The following is a 5930-nucleotide window of genomic DNA, read 5'->3' as shown; positions in this document are numbered from 1 at the left end:
AGGAATAATTGTCAAAGAACAGAACACACTCTTTTTCTACCAGACACCATTTTTTGTTTAGTATTGAAGTAGCTTTGTGTTGAAATTAATCACGTGTCTGTGTTCTCAAGTCTTGCTTTCACTTCTTTTCTCCTTCTATTATGTGCTGTGGAAAAATATAAAAGATCCCATTTTAAGGTTCAGTCTCTCTCTCATTCACTTGCCATTTCAGCAGCTCTAACTCTCTGCTACTTTTTAGAAAATCAAGACATACAGAGTTATTTTGAATTCAATTCATGCTGCCACCCTCTTTTTATACCTCAGTGACCTTCACATATCTCTCAAAAACATGTTCAAAACAAAAATGTGATCATACTCTGAAAATTACTTTTTATTTCACCAGCTCTGTTGGTTCTTTTACCTGGAAAAAATAACTTCCTGATCCAGATCCAAGAAGGACTTAGACACCTAGAAGAGGACATAGAAGACTTTAGATGCCTTAGATGCCTATGTCCAAAATGCAATCCAAAAGAACCCCTGCTCTTCGTAGCTGCCTAATCTTGGAGATATTTAAACTCAGTAAGTATTTTCCTTTTTGGCTGGAAAGTTTTGCTTCTTTCCTTACCTGATCGACTAGCAGCACCCAATCCCCCTAAATGGTAGGGTTGTGCGAAGCTTTGGTCCCTGATTTGATTTGGCAGAGATTTGGCCCGATTTGTTGGCTGAATCTCCAAACCTGAATCAAATCAGAGGACCCTTTAATCACTCCGAATTGAATCGGAACCTTCTGAATTGATTTGGAGGGATTTAGAAACGTTCGATGATTTGGACATAGACACAGCTTTAAACGTTTTTTCTACATACCTCTAGGTAGCAGACAGTTCGTGAATGCTGCAGTGCTGGGGCGCATGGAGTGTCCCACAGGAGCGCGGGGGCTTTGTGCTCAGCAGTAGACCCCGAAGTGGACCAAAAGCACTTCCGGTCCATTTCTGGGTCTGCCGGGGAGCACGCGGGGGCCCCTCCCCCATGCCCCGCCAGCTTGGCAACTGGTGCCTCCTGGATCTGGGGGGGCACCCAGGGTCCCCCCGCGGCTGATCACTGAGCCAAGGGGGCCACAGGGGGGACCCCCATGCACTTCTGGTGGACCTGGAAGTGAACTGGAAGTGCTTCTGGTCCAATTCCGGGTTCGCTGCCGAGCTCATGGGCCACGCCCCCACTCGTGTGGGATGCTCCATCCGCCCTAGCGTTGCAGTGTTCATGAGCCACACTGGTACTTCAAATTGTGTAAAAAAAAATTTTAAGCTTTGTCTATGGCCGAATCGCTGATTCTCTGAATCAGCATTGAATCTTCAGATTCGGATTCTGCCAAATAGAATCAGAGACAGTGATCTGAATCAATGAATCGAATCACTGTCCCAGATTTGGACCAAATCCAAATCGAATAGGGCCCACTTTGCACACCCCTACTAAATGGCCCAATCCATGGAGCGGAGAGAGAAGGAGCGGGGTGGTGCCATCAGCTGAGGTCATAGGATCCCAGCAAGATAAGCATCTAATTTACTCTTGAAGGTGTTCAATGTAGGTGCTTAAACTACCTCCAGCGGCAGGCTATTCCAGACCTTGGGGGCTCGGACAGTAAAGAAGCTCTTCCTTACGTCCAGCCTGAAACGGTCTTGCAGTAATTTATAACCATTTGACCTCGTCATCCCTTGGGGCGCTTTGGTGAACAGATGTTCCCCCAGATACTGGTGGTCACCCCTGATAAACTTATAGGTGGCCATCAGATCACCCCTAAGTCTGCACTTTTCCAGGCTAAAGAGCCCCATGGCTCTCAGCCTGTCATCATAAGTTCTGTTTTCCTGACCTCTGATCATGCGCGTGACTCTTCTCTGGACTCTCTCAAGCTTCTCCACATCCTTTTTGAATTGTGAGGCCCAAAACTGGATGCAGTACTCCAGCTGCGGCCTCACAAAGGCCAAATACAAGGGGAGAATGACATCCTGGGATTTGCTTGAGAAGCATCTATGGATGCAAGCCAGTGTTTTGCTCGCTTTACTAGTTGTATCATTGCATTGAAGGCTCATGTTCATCTTGTGGTCAATGATGACCCCCAAGTCTCTTTCTTCCGTAGTGCTAGCCAGCATACCACTGGCCTATAAGGATGCTGCAGGTTTTTCCTCCCAAGGTGGAAAACCTTGCATTTTTCAGTGTTAAACACCATCAGGTTCTCGTCCGCCCATTTGCTGAGCCTGTCCAGGTCAGCCTGGATCGCCCTTCTGTCTTCAGGTGTGGATGCTTTGCCCCAGAGTTTGGTGTCATAGGTGAACTTGGCCAGTCTGCTTCTGACTCCAGTGTCCACATCATTAATGAAGATGTTGAACAATATAGGTCCAAGGACAGAGCCTTGGGGGACCCCACTGGTCACAGGGCACTACGACGATTGACTTCCATCTATTCCACCCTCTGGGTCCAACCACAGAACCAATTTCCCAGCCAGCGGATCATGGTGGACCCAAGGCCACAGTTGGCCAGTTTCACCAAGAGGTGATCCTGGGATACCAGATTGAAGGCTTTTTTAAGTCAAGATGTATGACATCAATCTCTTCTCCCTTGTCCAGGTGATAGGTCACCTGGTCGTAAAAGGAAATTAGATTGGTCAAGCAAGATCTACCCGCAACAAACCTGTGCTGGCTATCCCTCAGGATGTTGGTGTCAGCCAGTCCATTAAGGATGGCCTCTTTAATAAACTTTTCTAAGACCTTCCCCAGGATAGAGGTCAGGCTGATGGGCCTGTAGTTTGCCAGATCCACTTTCCTCCCTTTCTTGAAGATAGGCACCACATTGGCCTTCTTCCAGTCTTCAGGCTCTACACCAGAGTGCCAGGAGTTCTCAAAGATCCATGCCAGGGGCTGGGCTGTGATGCTCGCCAGCTCCTTGAGTACCCTGGGGTGTAGATTGTCAGGGCCAGCTGACTTGAAGGTATCCAACCTCTCAAGGTGTTCCTTCATTAGGTCAGCATTGATGGAGGAGAGGGGATCATCCTCTTCCAGACCTCCCTGTCCCATATCTCATACATGCCAACAAGATTAGGCCCCTCATAAAATACAGTCATAACTGCTTTCTTTTTAAAAAACAGCTATTTATGGAGGAAGAATTAGTATTAGTACTGCCACCTATGTTTTTTATACAAGTGTAGAGATAAAAGAATTTGTCCAGGAAATGGGGCTGAATTCTGTTCTCAACATGATGGTTTTCAAACCTATGACTTCCCCCTTGCTGGATATTGCTCTAGGGAGGGCTGTAGGCTAGACTGAATGGAGGTATACTCCACCCTCCCAATAAAATTATCACTGTGCAGTAAAGAATGCAAGATTCAGGGGCCAGGAGAGTTAGCAAGTAGGAATATGACTCAGTAGCCTAATACCTAGGCCACTTATCTGGAAGGGTCAATTCTGAATTTCATTCCCTGCTGCCAGGATCCTATCTGTTGGGTTTTTTTATCCAATGGCTATTTACTGTAAAACATAGCAAGTGCCCAGAGATCAAGGACTGGAATCCAAGAACCCCACTCCCAGTGTCTAACCACTAAGATACAGAATCAGACTTCTCATTAGTATAGCCTATAACCTGGCAGTTAGGGCACTGTCCTAAGAGGTGGAAGATGTTGGTTTGAATCCCCTCAAGCTGAGAGGAAAATATCTCACTTCCTAGACAAATACTCTACTTACTAGACTATTACATAAAAGGGAGGTAGCACTACCAACTCCTCCACTGCCATGTTGTAAAAAGAGTAAGCCCTGCTCCATTCTTTAAACGCGCGCGCGCACACACACACATACAGACACACACACTTGTAGGCACCTACCCTCAGGAACGTGCTTCAGGCTCTAAAGCTCAAAGGGATGGAGAGAGTTGTTTGCAGGAATCTAAGCACCAGAAAATTGTGAGAGTTTAGACATACACTGTGGATTTCCTATTGGTCAATTCTTGGCAACCCCTGAATTAGTGGGACATTTTTGGGCTTGTACTTCTGAGGCACCTAGCTTTTTCTATATATTGTGTATGGAGTTTAGGAGCTTACCTCTGGGCTTTGAAACTGATGCTTTCAGCCTTGCAAAGAAAAACAGGCCTAATAGGAAAAAACTAGAAGACTTGAATGTTTGTTCAGCATAATTCAAATCTCTGGGGAGCACTAAAACCTAATTAAAGTTATATTATGGGCTTACTCCTGCTCTCAAGGAAATCAGATATATGCGTCTAAGCCCTAACATTTTGTCTCTAATTCGCAAGCCCAGAAAGATTCCAAGAAAGCGATCAGTCTGTCATGGTTCTTATGCCACTGTACATAAGTATTTCAGCTACTTTACTATAGTGAAGTAGAGATTGCTGTATATTAGCTATCAGGAGCTAAGTTCTGTACTTTTTTTCAGCCAAAGTTCCTTTTACTTCAGTATTGAGTTTTACTGAAGATGTACAGGGTTGAGTCCTAAGTCATTATTTTAATTGAAATTGCATAATCTATGCTTTCAGGATAACAAGTCAGTTTGTCAACTGGCGTAAGTGTTTTCAAGCTATGAATTAGGACCGTGCTCTGAATTTGTTTTGTTTTTCTCTATGTTGATTTTAATTTTTTTCCTTTAATTTTGATTTGAAGGAGAGCATTCTTCACTCTTACTGCTGAATTAGGACCTCAAAACTTGTGCTAAGGAGAAGTGCGGAGTGATGTACCATTTGATGAGTGTGTGCTAGTGGCTGTGGCCATTAAAGATCTTGAGCACGTCCACACGAGCGTGCATGTGCATCTTGCCCCGCCTCAAACCCCTTTGAGGCGGGGCAACAGGCACATGCAGGAACAAAAAAATGTTCCCTTGCTGCAAACTTGCAGCACAGGGAGAAAATTAGAACCCAGGGTCTAAAAAAAGCAAAGTATAAAGAAGCGGGGCAGGCAACTGAGGCAACTGGAGGCTGGGTCCTCCATAGAGACACTCGGGCTGCCAGAGCATCTCTATGGTTGGCCCCTTGCCCTGGTGCTGAAACATGTGCCAGCCAAGCGACCCCTGCCAGGGCTGGCCCCTCCCCCGCCGCCCCCCCATCCCTGCCTCCTGACCCCATACTTAAAAAAACAAACAAACCCTGGCACTTACAGGCAGATGGGGCCCCACCCGCACAATGTGGGGCAGGCTGACAGTCCCAGCCTGCCCCCTCCTGCCCCCCCGCTGTCCTGTGCTGCCCAGGGGGCTCTGCCAGGAGGCCCTGAAGCCCCCCCATCCCTGCTTGTAAGGTAAGCAGAGGTGCTTTTTCTCATTTTTTTCCTGTTCTTTTTCTGGGTTTTTTTTTTTAAGTGATGGTGCCTGGGGTTGTGGGGGTAGCCTTGGGGGCCTGGGGGTGCAAGTTGGGGGGTGAGGCTGGTTGGGGAAGCCAGTGGACTGCAGCAGCTGGCAGAGGATGGGGCAAGTGGGGCAGCAATCAGGGGACTGGGGTGGGGCATGTGGGCCTTGCAGGGGGGGTGATAGCCTCTGCAGGGACCATTTGGCCCCCATTGGGGGGGCTGTACCCTTTGTGTGGGGTATGAAACCCCTGTTGGGGGGCTGTACCCCTTGTGAGAGTGCTGAACCCCTTTTGGGGGTCTGAACCCCATTTTGGGGGCTGAATCCTCTTTTGGGGGGCCAAACCCTTTGTTTGGGGGACAGACTCCCTGTTGGGGGGCTGAACCCTCTGTTGGGGGGATGTAGCCCATGTGTGGGGGCTGAATCCTCTGTTGGGAGGCTGAACCCCTTGTGTAGGGGTTGAACCCCCTGTTGGGGGGTCATAGCCCTTGTATGGGAGACCAACCCCTTGTGTGAGGGCCATCGCCCTGTGGGAGGGCAGCAAAATATGTATTCATGAATTCATGAAACATGTATTTAAGGTTCACTTTATTATTATGATAAGAGACTTGCTTTAACACTGTA

General features: G+C 47.5%; 1 long non-coding RNA gene across 2 annotated transcripts in view; it reads left to right on the top strand.

Annotated features, from left to right (window-relative positions):
* Positions 1–5930, top strand: part of LOC112550918 — a 17216-nt gene that overhangs the window by 4349 nt on the left and 6937 nt on the right. Inside the window, exons 2-3 of one of the 2 annotated variants that reach the window (XR_003094996.1) lie at positions 383–558; positions 4634–4882. This is a non-coding gene — a long non-coding RNA (uncharacterized LOC112550918). Of the gene's footprint in view, positions 1–382; positions 559–4633; positions 4883–5930 lie in introns of those variants that run through there. The other variant, XR_003094995.1, reaches the window with a different exon arrangement.

This window comes from Alligator sinensis, unplaced genomic scaffold, assembly GCF_000455745.1.
Source record: "Alligator sinensis unplaced genomic scaffold, ASM45574v1 scaffold195_2, whole genome shotgun sequence".
In the NCBI taxonomy this organism is placed as follows: Eukaryota; Metazoa; Chordata; order Crocodylia; family Alligatoridae; genus Alligator; species Alligator sinensis.
Note: the sequence above shows the minus strand (reverse complement) of the source record. Positions and strands in the feature narration are given on the sequence as shown.